Source organism: Canis lupus, chromosome 12 (genome assembly GCF_048164855.1).
Source record: "Canis lupus baileyi chromosome 12, mCanLup2.hap1, whole genome shotgun sequence".
In the NCBI taxonomy this organism is placed as follows: Eukaryota; Metazoa; Chordata; class Mammalia; order Carnivora; family Canidae; genus Canis; species Canis lupus.
The window spans coordinates 8575921-8589157 of NC_132849.1; the positions used below are offsets into that span (position 1 = coordinate 8575921).

General features: G+C 38.3%; 1 long non-coding RNA gene across 1 annotated transcript in view; it reads right to left on the reverse strand.

The window, feature by feature from the left end:
* The window catches only part of LOC140601071 (uncharacterized), a 33878-nt gene that overhangs the window by 1806 nt on the left and 18835 nt on the right, over nucleotides 1-13237 (reverse strand). The window lies entirely within an intron of this gene.

Consider the following 13237-nt stretch of genomic DNA (forward strand, 5'->3'; position numbering starts at 1 on the left):
TCCTGAGACTCCAATTACTCTGAAGCTAGATGACTTGACATTGTCCTGCATGTTAATGAAGCTCTGATTGTACATTTTTTCCCATTTTTCTCTGTTCTTTAGATTAATTTCTATTGATTTCTATCTTTTAAAGTTTGTTAATCCTAAATTTGTTAATCCTTTCTTTTATCTTTTTTGTATCTACTCTTCATCCCAGCCAGTTACATTTATTTCTGATTTTAAGCTGTAGAATTTCCACTGGCACCTTTTAATAGTTTGCTTTCTCCACTGAGATTCATATCTGTTTATTAATTATAATCACGCTCCCTTTAAGTCTTTGAAAATCTTTATATAGCTATTTTTAAGTCCTTGTGAATGCCAACAACCTGATCATTTCATAGTAAGTTTCTACTGACAGCTATTTCTCTTGATCATATTTTCCTATTTCTTGTGTGTCTAATAAACTTTCATTGTGTACTAGACATTTTTAATCAGGGGATTAACTTGGCTGGACTCAAACCACAATCTCCCTTATGATGAAGAGTAGCTAGTCTCTGCTAAATTCTTTCAAACTTCACTATTGCTTTTCACTGGGTTTCTTGGAGACTGTCCCACATGTATAGTTCAGAGGTCATCCAGGGCTTTTGGTAGAGCTTACATGCACATTATGGGGCTCCTCTTTGGCTCCCACCTTTCTGAGATGTCCTCTCTCATCTTCTATATGCTATCACAGCCGTGAACTCCATTTGATGATTCTTCAAACTGGTAAGTTTGATGTTCCCTTATTGAATTCTTGCTGCCCTGTATTATATAGAGTGAAAAGTGCCCTCAGGTAGAAAGCATATAAAGGCAAATCTCCAGGAAAAAAAGGTCTCAAAAGGACTCCAGTTTTTGACTGCTTTTGCTCACTATTCAGTGCCTTCAAGTAGTTATTTTTTTCCTCATTGTTTTCTATAGGAAGGTTTATTTAATACAAGCTAATCCAAAATTACTGGAGTGAAAACTATGGAAACATTTCAAATAATGGATTATATTTATTTTTTAGGTATAGAACTGTTTGGATTTCTTATTTTTACTTGATTTGATATATCATGTTACTCAAGGAATTTCTACTGAAGAAGTCAAATTTATTAATATAAAGTTGTTTATAATCTCTCATTATGTACTCTTTTAGATGAAATATTGAATTTATATGAAACTGAGTAGGAATCTAGAGAAAATTGCAGAGCACTGTCCAAATCTAACTCCAAAGGTTTTTTTTAAAAATACGGCCTGTGACATTTGTTTCATATATATATTTTTTATAACATTCTTATATTATCCATTTGACTTTAACTTTATAAAGTTTAAATGACAGGAATTTTTAAAAATTAAATTTTTTTTAAATTATAGAGGTTTCAGAAATTTAAAAATTCCTAATTAAAAAATATTATTATCTATAAGTTAAAATACGGCTTAATTGTCCCCTTGATAAATTATATGTGAAAATTGCCTAGGCTTTTTACTTTTGTCTTTAGTAATAAAAAAAAATGCCTCTGAAAGTGGCACTGTAGTTCAATCATAAATTAATTAGAGTATGTTGCTTAAAAGATAGCTTTCTTATGAAATCTACATTCTAGTTTTCTAGCCAAAAGGAAAAATAGCAGAAAGATGTTGATTGAAAATCGAAAGTTTTAAAAAGCTAGTTCTGTGAATTTAAATTCTCAAGTTACGATCCGTGGTAACCTTATCTGGGAAGTAAACTTTACTTATACTCAATAAGAGAAAGTTTTCATACATTTCTCAAGTATCCTTTGTTCATTCCCTTGTCATAACCCATAATTCAGTTATCACAATGCACCCTTAATTCATTACTTGAAACTTATACTTAATTTTCTACACTTAAAATAACCTCATGTTTTCTTTTCCATTCAGCAAATATCAATTTCACCATTTCTGTTTTCTATCAAGGAGTGAGGTCAAATGGGAAGTATGAGGTTAGATCTATGTCTTCTTGGATCTAATGAAAAAAACTGCTTTACTTTGTCACTAAAGACATTGCTCTATTTTCTTTTTTTAAAGTCAGGTTTGTTGAGGAGTAATTTGTACAGTAAAATCCATCCTTTTTAGGTGCAATGAATTTTCAAACACATACAGCCCAGTAGCCACCACCACACTCAAGGTATAAAACATGTTCCTCAACCTGAAATTTCTTAAATTTGTTGTCAAATCCCTCTCTACATTTCCAGTTCACAAACAACCATAAAGTCGCTTGTCCCTGTAAGTTTGTTTTTTCTAGAATCATCATGCATTTTGTCATGTAGCATTTTGAGCCTAGTTTTTTTCACTTACCATAATGCATTTGAGATTTATTCATGTTGTTGTATGTAACAACAGTTCATTCTGTTTTATTGCTAAGTAATATTCCATTGTATGGATGTACCACCACATTTTGTTTATTCATTCACTAGTTGATGGACATTTGAATAATTGCCAGGTTTTGGCAATTATGAATAAAGCCAGTATAAACATCTATGCATCTATTTGTGTATGGACATATGTTCTCATTTCTTTGGGGTAAATATCTAGGAGTGGAATACAGTAATTGCCTATTCTGTTTTATAAGAAACTGCCAAACTGTTTTTCCAAAGTAGCTGTACAGTTTGTATTCACATCAGGAATATATGAATTCCATAGCTCTGCATTCTTGCCAGTAGCTTTTCTAATAGGTAGTAGCTGATAGCTGTTTAAATTTTCATTTTCCAGGGATGCCTGGGTATCTCAGTGGTTGAGCATCAGCCTTCGGCTCAGGGCATGATCCTGGAGTCAGGGGATTGAGGCTCCTTGCAAGAAGCTTGCTTCTTCCTCTGCCTGTGTTTCTGCCTCTCTCTGTGTGTCTCTCATAAATAAATAAATAAAATCTTAATTTTTTTTCATTTCACTAATTACTAATGTTGTTGAGTACATTTTAATGTGCTTTTCTGCCATCCATGTATTGTCTTTGATGAAGTGTTGTTTCCTTAGTATTGAACTGGGAGGGTCCCTCATATATTTAGACATGTGTTCTGAAAATATTTTCTCTTACTCTATATCCTGTATTTACATTTTCTTCAAAATATCATTCAAATATGAGAAGTTTCTATTTTTAATGGTCTAGTTCATCAATTTTTTCAGGTATGGGTTGTGCTTTTTGTATCCTATCTAATGCATTTTACTTAGCCCAAGGTCACAAAATAAATTTATATTTTCTTCTAGAATTTTTCAGCTGTTAAGTTTTACATTTAGGGAGCAGCCCCCGTGGCGCAGCGGTTTAGTGCCGCCTGCAGCCTGGGGTGTGATCCTGGAGACACGGATCTAGTCCCACGTCGGGCTCCCTGCGTGGAGCCTACTTCTCCCTCTGCCTGTGTCTCTGCCTCTCTCTCTCTCTCTCTCTCTCTCTCTGTGTTTCTATGAATAAGTAAATAAAATATTTTAAAAAAAAGTTTTACATTTAGGTCCATGATCCATTTTAGTTAGTTTTTATTTACTTAAAAATTTGAAGCCATAGTTAAAAACTCCCAAAGACAACCTAGCCAGATGCTTCACTGGTGAATTCTGCATTTCAGAAAGATGTCATACCACTTATATAAAAGGAAAAAAAACATAATGGAAAGAAAAATTTCCCAACTTATTTTGTGAGGCCGCATTACCTTGGTACCAAAGCCACACAAAGACATTATAAGAAAATAAAATTGCAAACTAATATTCTTCATGAATACACATACAAAAACTTACATAAAATATTAGCAAATCAAATCCAGCAATATATGAAAATGATAATACAACATGATTAAGTAGGGTTATCTTTGGAATGCAGTATTTGAAAATCATTTGATATAATTTATCATGTCAGCAGATAAAAGGGGAAAAAATGATCATCTCATGAGATACAAAAAGATCATTTGACAAAATTCAATAACCATTCATGATGAAAAATTGAAGAAAACCAAGAATTATAGGTAACTTCCCCATGTTGATAAAGGGCATCTATGAAAACCCTCGGGCTAATAGCATATTTAATAGTGAAATACTGGGGCAGCCCTGGTGGTTCAGTGGTTTAGTGCCGCCTTCGGCCCAGGGTGTGATCCTGGAGACGGGGGATCAAGTCCCACGTCAGGCTCCCTGCATGCGGCCTGCTTCTACTCTGCCTGTGTCTGTGCCTCTCTCTCTCTCTCTCTGCCTCTCATGAATAAATAAATAAAATATTTTAAAAAATAGTGAAATACTGAACAATAATATTAGTATCAGAAACAAGGTAAATATGCCCATTCTCACCAGGTTCAACATCATGCCAAAAGTCCTTGCTGGTGCAATAAGGCAAGAAAAAGAAATAAGAGTGTATAAATTTTAAAAATAAGCAAAACTATCTCTAATCACAGATAACATGATTGCCTACCTAGAATCAAGATAGAAATTTTGAAATACTGAAGGAAAAAAATTCTAATAAAACATGTGCAAAACCTGTATGCTAAAACCCTAAAAGTTTTATGAGAGAAACAAAATACTTGCAATAAGTAGAAAGATATGTCATGCTCACTAAACTGAAACTCAACATTCTTAAGATGTCAGTTTTCTCCAAATTAACCTATAGAGTCAATACAATTCCAATTAAAATTCCAGCATATTGTTTGTTGCACTCCTTAAGCTGATCCTGAAATTTATAAGAAAAATCAAAGGAGAGACGCCTGGGTGGCTCAGTGGTTAAGCATCTGCCTTCAGCTCAGAGTGAGATTCCCAGTTGGTCCAGGGGATCCTGTCCCACATTGGGTTCAGCACTTTTCAGTGTACTAGGTGGCTTGGTGTCTGCCCTCTTTATCTCTGTCCTTTCAAGAATTCCCTTTTAATTCTCTACTTCCTATTTCTCCATACTCCAGCCCTTCTAGTCAGTGAGTTCTTGGAGTTCTGGCCATTCTGCCTGGTGCAGAGTAGAGCCTACATTGGTATAAATGCTATAAAATCTGCAAATTCAACAGCACCATTTCTTTCTGCTATGCATGAACTCTCTCTGGAATCTTCCTGTTTTTAAACAATCTCCAGTATGTTAAGGTAGTGCTTTGTAAAACATATTTTGTCCAGTGTGTGTGCATATGTGTGCATGAGTGTGTGTATATGTGTGTGTGTGCGTGTGCACACACCTGCAGAGCTTTTTAAACTAGTGCTAGTAAGGCCCCCAGTTATTGTCTGTTCCTTATAAAGTGTAATCTTTGTCTAAAGGACCAAGACCAAGAGAAGTCTTCCCTAGATTCTCTAGACCAGAGATAACCATTCCAATAATTCAGATTTTGCAGCATTTTCTTCAGTCATTTTTAAACTGTGGGAATCAAATAAGGACTTTCCTTCTTAGATTTGAAGGGGAATAAGTTTGAGTCTTCACTTTACTGCACTTTGTGCGTCATGCTTTCAGAAACTACAGCATAGGAATGCTCCAGGCAAGTGAAAACTTAATTTCAGAGAGAGGCTTTGCCCTGAATCCTGCCTTTTACCTGTCCTTCCCTTCTGACCTAAGATGGGAAACCTAGTAGAATACCTGTGGATTCCTTTGTTCACTTTTCCTGAAGCTGAGAGGAAATGCTACACAATCAGCAACTTGCTTTTCTTCTCCTGGTCCCACCTGGTTTCCTCTACTTTCCAGGCCACCAAAATATCCCAGAACCTCACTCATGCTTAGATTCCTAAGCATGTCCTAGAAAAGACTGGAGCTAAGTGACAGGCAAATTGGCTACCAGAAACATTTACTTAAAGTAAGGCATCACTCTACTATAATATCTGTCTATTCTTTCCTCATAAGCAATAAATATAATTATTCATGCACCAGACATTTTGATAGGCAAAAGAGGTTCAATGATAACTAAGACATAGTCCTTGCCCCTTGTTTAGCCATTTAAACAAAAAAGTAGATAGAGTAGCATGTTGTAAGCTTTGTGCTAGAGGAATGGAAAATGTTGGAGGTCACATAGGAAAGAACAGGCAATTCCAATTTGGTGGGTAGGGGGAAGGTTCAGATAAGATTCTACAAGTAAGTATTGGCAAGGTGTACAGATATGTATGTGGGAAACTTGGCCATTTGGGTATAGAGATCACAGGCCTGAACCCACCTGGTGGTCTCAGGAAAAGTTCAAGGATATTGGTGTCATTGGAGCATGGGTTATGAGGTATGATAGAAGAGAAGACTAAGGAGGCAGGAAAGAGGGATTTGTTGCATGATTAAAGAGTTTGGATTTTATCTTGCAGAGTGCACTGAACCATTAATGTGTCTTAATCGGAGGATAGCAGGATCACATAGTGTTTTAGCAAAATCCTTGTGTTCATTCTTGTATGTTCTGGAAGCCTGTCAGGATCCCTCCCCCAGGAGTTGGTCTGATGGGGCCAAGAATTGGGGTCAACAGAGAGGAAACATGGTCTTCAGAATGATCTGGTCTAAAATCAGACTATAATCATTTATTGTGTACTACACTGAGCCTTTTTTATGCCAGATATGGTCTGGGGCCCAGATCTGTTTGGACATGGCTTGGGTGAGAAACCCATTTTCTTTTCCAAAGACAATTTGGATTTCAAGAAGAAAATCACAGCATCAGAATTTCAAGCAAAGCAGCATTATAGGCCAGCCAGACTATGCAAAAATTAATGCACTAAATAACCATACTTAAGTCTATTTAAGAGCATAACTGGGAAGGGAGTTGAGGCCATAGGTCTCTGGAAATAAAATTGGGAAATGTTATCAAATACAATTACTGTTTGGAAATCAGAAGGAGAAGAATGAAAATGAGTTTGATTTGCTTTCTGAGAGCAGAACTAAGAGGTTCAGGCAAGTTTCTTAGAGCTCTGAAATGAATATAATATTGGAAATTAGGCAGTTGTATGTAATGGCATAGAAGAAATGTGTCTTTCCACAACCTTGCTTTTCTTCTCAGAGTCAAGTGGTACCAGCCAGAGTTGGAACAGCTACTAAAATAGTGAAGTTGGGAAAGGGTCAGGCACTGGTTCCCACACTGAAGCCTATGGATCACTGAACCCTGGGCCAGTCTTAAGTATCCTTACTACATGATATTTATAATGTGGCAGTGTCTGCCAAACCATTTAACCTAATTTAACTATACTGTGATAATAATTAGAACTAAGAGTTCCTGCAATGGAATCTTTTCAGAAGCAACCCCATCTGTTCTACATTATGTTGAGGTTCCCTACAGGAACAGTAGAGTGTGATCGAGGCTCAACCACTTACTAGCTGGAAAGTAAGTCTGTTATTTCAACTGTAAAGTGGAAAAAATGGCTCTTATCAACATGGCCATTACTAATGAGCTATTAAAAGTAAGGATTCTTTGTGGAAGGCCGTTCAGTTGTTAGTTAATAATGATATTGACCAATGAGAGTGGATAGTATCTAGAGCCAAACTGTTGAGTACAGTAGCCACAAGTCACATGTCGCTATTTGAAATGTGGCTAGTGTAAACTGAGTTGTGCTGCTAGAGTTGGCACCAAAAAAGAACAACAACAAAAAAAACTTAATAATTTTTTACATAACTTACCACGTTTTAGACATAGAAGGTTAAATAAAATATAATAGTATTAGAATTAGCCTCTTATGTTTCTTTTTACTTATTTTAATGTATCTAATAGAAAATTTAAAAGTATGTGTGTGACTTGCACTTGGGGCTTGGATTATATTCCTAATATGCAGGACTGGTTTAGGGTACATTCCATCCATAAAACAAGTGATAAAGACTGTGGGGGTTTTAAGAACCGCCTTTCAAAGTAAAGTTGGGATGTATGTAAAAAATTTACATATCTCATTAATTCATACATTTTTAAATTTAATTTCAGTTAAATTAAATGTGCTTTGAGCATTTACTGTGTGCCAAGGACTGGATACAGAGCAGTCAATGACCTTTAGGAGCTCACACTGTACGTAACTGTGAATAAGGTTGGGAGAGTTTCTCTGCAGCTCACAGCACTCCCTGGGCATCAAGAATAGGTTTGATTTTGACTCAGTATCATCCAACTAAGGTCCCCACATGTATTGTCAGGGTAAGAGAAAATAAGGTAATACCAAGAAATCTAGTGTAGTCTGAATGTTCTTTCTGCTGGAGCTAGGCAGCCTTTGAGTGTTTCAATGTTGCATATAGACCTGGATAGAAAGGTGGGCTTTCATGGGCTCTATTAGCTGAGACTGTCGGGATATAGTGCTTAGGAGGCTAAGGTCATAGGTTTGTTCCTTGCATGGGTCACTTGGCTTTGCTCTGATCCGTGCCTCAGACTTGCCCCTGCAAACCCCAGCCAGCTGCCTTGTAAATATATTTGAATCACTTGGCAGACAGGGTGAGAGCATGTGAAGGGGGCAGGGCAAATTTCTCACCATGGTTGGAACAACCACTGAAAACTTTCTTGACCAACAGTGAGGACTCTGGAGGACACTTTGTACCGTGGACCCAACTAAAACCATCTTTTCCCTACAGAACCCTTCCTGAAGTCATTGACCAAAGAGGAGCTGGTAGGACAAGACTTCTGGGCACTACAGCTCCTGGACAGAGCAGAACACATGCAGCATTCACTGGGAATTCAGATTTTTTTTCTAAAGATGATGTTGCCAACATGCACATGGGCTTCCCCGTCTGACCGACAGAGACTGTTTAGACTTGGAAATATGGACACCTATCTCTTGAGTGACCTGTCTGCTGGTAATATTTACATCCACATTCACACAGGACGGTGGTGTGTTTTAATTCCAGGCTGAGATTCAACCTCATGCACCTCACTGAAGCATCGCTGACAGAAGAGCTGGTCTGAGATCTCCAGCTACACAAATAAATACTGGAACAGGGCCTAACAGGAAGACCCTCACTACCCAATTTTTTCCAGATGGCAGTGATGGATGGCTGTATGTTTATGTTTACTTGGCTTCCCAGGTGACTGGTATCCTGGTTTCCACTGGTCATGGCTTGATGAGCTTTTCTTCGAAGATGTGAGCTGCCTACCCCCCAACAACCTTGCTCTTGGCCCACAGGTCTACACCACACTCAACATTGTCAAGAGGTCATTGTGCTTTTTGGATGGCTAGTTAACTCTTTACTTACCACTGCCTCCCTGAGCCTCTCCTTGTAAATCTCTAGAGCTAACCCAACAAGTTTCCAATCTAAAACCATGCAAAGAAACTACTCAGAATAATGGCCCTTCAAAAATTTCCATGTCCTAATCCTCAGAACCTGTGAGTATGTTCTGTTTCATGGAAAAGTGCAATTACAGTTACTGATGGAATTAAGGTTGCCAATTACTTGACTCTAAAATGAAGATACTATCTTGGATGCTCTGCATGGGCATGATATAATCAGAAGTTTCCCTAAAAGTAGAAGAGATAGGTAGAAGAGAAAAATCAAAGGGATGCAGTGGGAGAAACACTGGACCTGTCATTTCTGGAGGAAGGAGTCCACGAACCAAACTGGTATCTTCTAGAAATTGGACAAGGCAAGGAAGGAATTCGCCCCTAAAGTGTCCAGAAAGGAGCACAGCCCCACTGACACCTTGATCTGAGCCCAATGACACGCTCATCAAACTCCTACCCTACTAAATTAATATTGTTTTAAGCCACTAAGTTGATGACAATTTGTTGCAACAGCAGTAATAGAAAACTAATCAGACCTGGATAGTGGAACACTGGCTTGTCCTCCAAACTCTGCTTAATACAAGAAATACTCATATCCTGAATATGATGGAACCTAACAAAATACATTCTTCCCATGGCTGCTAGGGGCTGGTGCACACACATCGCTTTCTATAAAGTTTGGGGATGGGAGGGATGATAGAACCCTTATCGCCAAGCCCTTTGATTCCATATGAGTAGGAAGAAGGAACATGGGTTTTGGCTGGGTGGGCCATTTTTACACCTCTGTGACCTTGAGCGAGTCAACTTCCCTGAGTTCAATTTCTTAAGGGGATGGGCATTACACCCTCACAGAGTTGCTATAAAAAGTAAATAAAATAAGGTGTATAAAGTACCTAACTCAGAGTCTGGGGGCAAAGCAGAAATTCAATCAATCATGTCCTCTTCTACCCTCTTTGTAATTATTTCTCAGACCTCTCCCATTTCTCTGATCCTGTGGCCCTGGACTGTGTTTAGTTTCATAATATCTCTTGCCAGGACTGTTTCAACAGCTCCTACAGGGCCAACTGCAGACTTCACCCCTCCTTGACAGCCTCTAGGCTTAGCCTTCTAAAACACAGATTCTCTCATGCTGTCAATCTTCCAGTGGCTCCTGTTGCCTGTGGGCTGAAAAATCTGAAGTCATTTGAATGGCACATGTGCATTCTTCACAATTTTGTCTCCACTCCCTTCACTACTGTACTTTCTGGCCTAGCTTCTTGCCAGAAAGTACATGCCATGCTTCTTGCCGTGCTTTCACTCACTTCTGTGCCTTTGGAGCTTAGTTACTGTTTTCTAGGTCTGAAATGCCAGGTTCCTCTCTCATGTAACTGGGGAGCTCTTTTTATCTTCTAAGGCTTGTTTAATGTTGCCATTTTTACGAAATCTTCCCTGATTCCTCCAAGAGTTAAGTGCTGGCTCTGCTGTTTCCATCATACTATGTACACTCCAGAACTTAACCAGAGTGCATTTTGATTATTTGTTTAATACGCCTGTCTCCCTGTCCATCTTGAGTTCTCTGATAGAGAGAGTGCATTTTCGCCATTGTTCTCAGGGCTTAGAATATTTGCTTTGCATATAACGTGTTTTTATGAATATGAATGAATTGATGAATGAACAGATAATATGTGAACAACCTCTACCTTTAAAGTTGTTGTGAAGGAATTCAATCTTACCTTTTCTGTTCCAGGCTACATGACCCCAGAATGGCCCATCTATGATGTTTCACACACAGTGGGTCTTCTAATAGGATAATTAAGCAACTTTGCATTTATTCTGTTCTCTTATTTTGTTTCCCCCAAAGAATATTACCCTTAAATTCACAGGAAATATATTTTTGAATGTCTGGAGGATAATGAAATAATAAGCCAGAATTCCAACATATGATTGTGGAAAGATTTAAGATGTTTTTGTCTACCAATTCAACTCGCTCTTTTCTGGGAAATGTACCCTCTTTTGGGAATTACTACCCTTGGTCCCCACATCAACTACAACAATGGAATTTGAATGAGGGCTGCTTGTCACAGTGGATATGTGGGAACAGGACCCAGAGCTATCCAATCAGAAGCTTCTCTGCAATTTTTAAAAATTGAAGCTGGAAGAATTCTCTTCCCCCTCCATAAAGCAGTATCATATAGTCATCGTATTATAGATCATTCATTACTTGATTCCTCGGCCATACGGTAGAATTTCTGTGTTTATTTAAAGATGTAGCCCCAGTATTGAGAACAGTGCAAGATATGGAAGTTTCTCAAAAAAATATTTGTTAAATGAATAAACAAATGTTGGGAATATATGGGCTAAGGACTGCTAGTAGCCATGAAACCTGACAAGTCAAAGAGACCAGATAAAGAACACAGAGAAAGAAGCAAAGTAAGATGAGGGTCCTGAGAGCTCTGATCCCTGAGGTTCTTAGAGCTTCTGTAATTCATGCCTTTCAATAATTCTCCCTTTTTTGGCTTCTGTTAGTTTAACTTGGGGCTTCTGTTACTTGCAGCTACAAAGAGTCCTGACTGATATAAAAGTTTTATTGTAATAAATTGAGCTGGGAGATCCCAGGAAAGTGATCTATAGAGCTTACTTGGGACAGATTATGAATGCATGGCAGTCGGACTCCTAAGTGTATGGGTAAGGGACATTTGAGGAGGATTCATGCTGCTCAGGAAAAAAAAAACAAACAAAAAAACTGCACTCAATGAAGATTTATTGGGTAAGATCATATATGTGCTTTCCTTTCCTTATTAATTTTATTTTCCCCCACTTTGTGGTGCTCTATCCATCAGGGTTCAACCAGAGAAACAGACCAGAAGGAATAGCAGTAGTAGGAGATATATATTAGCAGTAGAATGTAGACACTAAGAGAGACTTATTACAAGGAATTGGCTTACGTGATTGCAGGGGCTGGCGTGACAAGCCTGAAATCCATGGTACAGCCTGTCAGAAGAACAGACAGGGACACTCAGGCCAAAGCTGAAGCTGCTGTCCACAGGCAGAATTTCTGCTTCTGCAGAGAAGCCTCAGCTCTGACCTTAAGGCCTTTCAACTGATTGAATCAGGCCCACCCAGATTATCTAGCATAACATCTGTTACTTTAAGTCAGCTGATTATAGACTTAACTCACATTTACAAAATCTATTCATAGCAACATCTACATTAGTGTTTTATGGAATACCTGTAGTCTAGCCAAATTGACACATTAAACTGACTACCACACACCCATAGCCAATGAACCCCGGTTTGTTTTAGGGCTGTGCCCGGTGACCATCTAGGTGGCTCTTGCCACATGCCCAAAATCTGACTAGTGTCCCTCTCCAGTGACCCTTGGTCTTGCTGGATTCCTGACTAATAATCTCGTTAGCAACTTCTACCTTTGCAGTCCTAGCTCCTGTTATCTCTTTTGAAGTTCCATGACTGTCCCTGCTCTTACTCCAACTCATGATGGACCAACATATGGGTTCAAAGCTTTAAACAGGTCACTTACTTAAAATGCTTTAGTGCTTTTAGAAAGACTGAAGTCCTAAGACAAGTGATTTGGCCTCTTATGTAGCCATCTTTTTTTGTCTTTTAATCACCCTGCACCCCAAGGAAACTTGTTTTGTTTTGTTTTGTTTTGTAATTCCCTAAATATATCTTGCCTTCTCTCACCTCCATTCTCTTGCAAATACCATTTCCTTTACCCAGAATGCTCTGACCCTGATCTTTATCTATCAGGTTCTCATCTTGAGAAATTAAGCCCAGGCCTCCTTTGATCCAGGAAGTCTTCCTTGACATTCCTCTTGCCTTACCTGCTTACAGTTCCCATCACCTAAGTCCCATGGCACTTACCACCTCCACTCATTAGATGACATAGCGCACTGCACTTTGAACTTTTTAACTCATTTTCTTTATTTTTTTAAAGATTTTATTAAAAAAATAAATAAAGATTTTATTTATTTATTCATGAGAGACACACAGAGAGACAGGCAGAGACATAGGCAGAGGGAGAAGCAGCCTCCATGCAGGGAGCCTGATGTGGGCTCAATTCTGGGATTCCAGGATCATGCCCTGGGCAGAAGGCAGGCCCTCAACCACTGAGCCACCCAGGTGTCCCAACTCAGTTTTTTTAAAT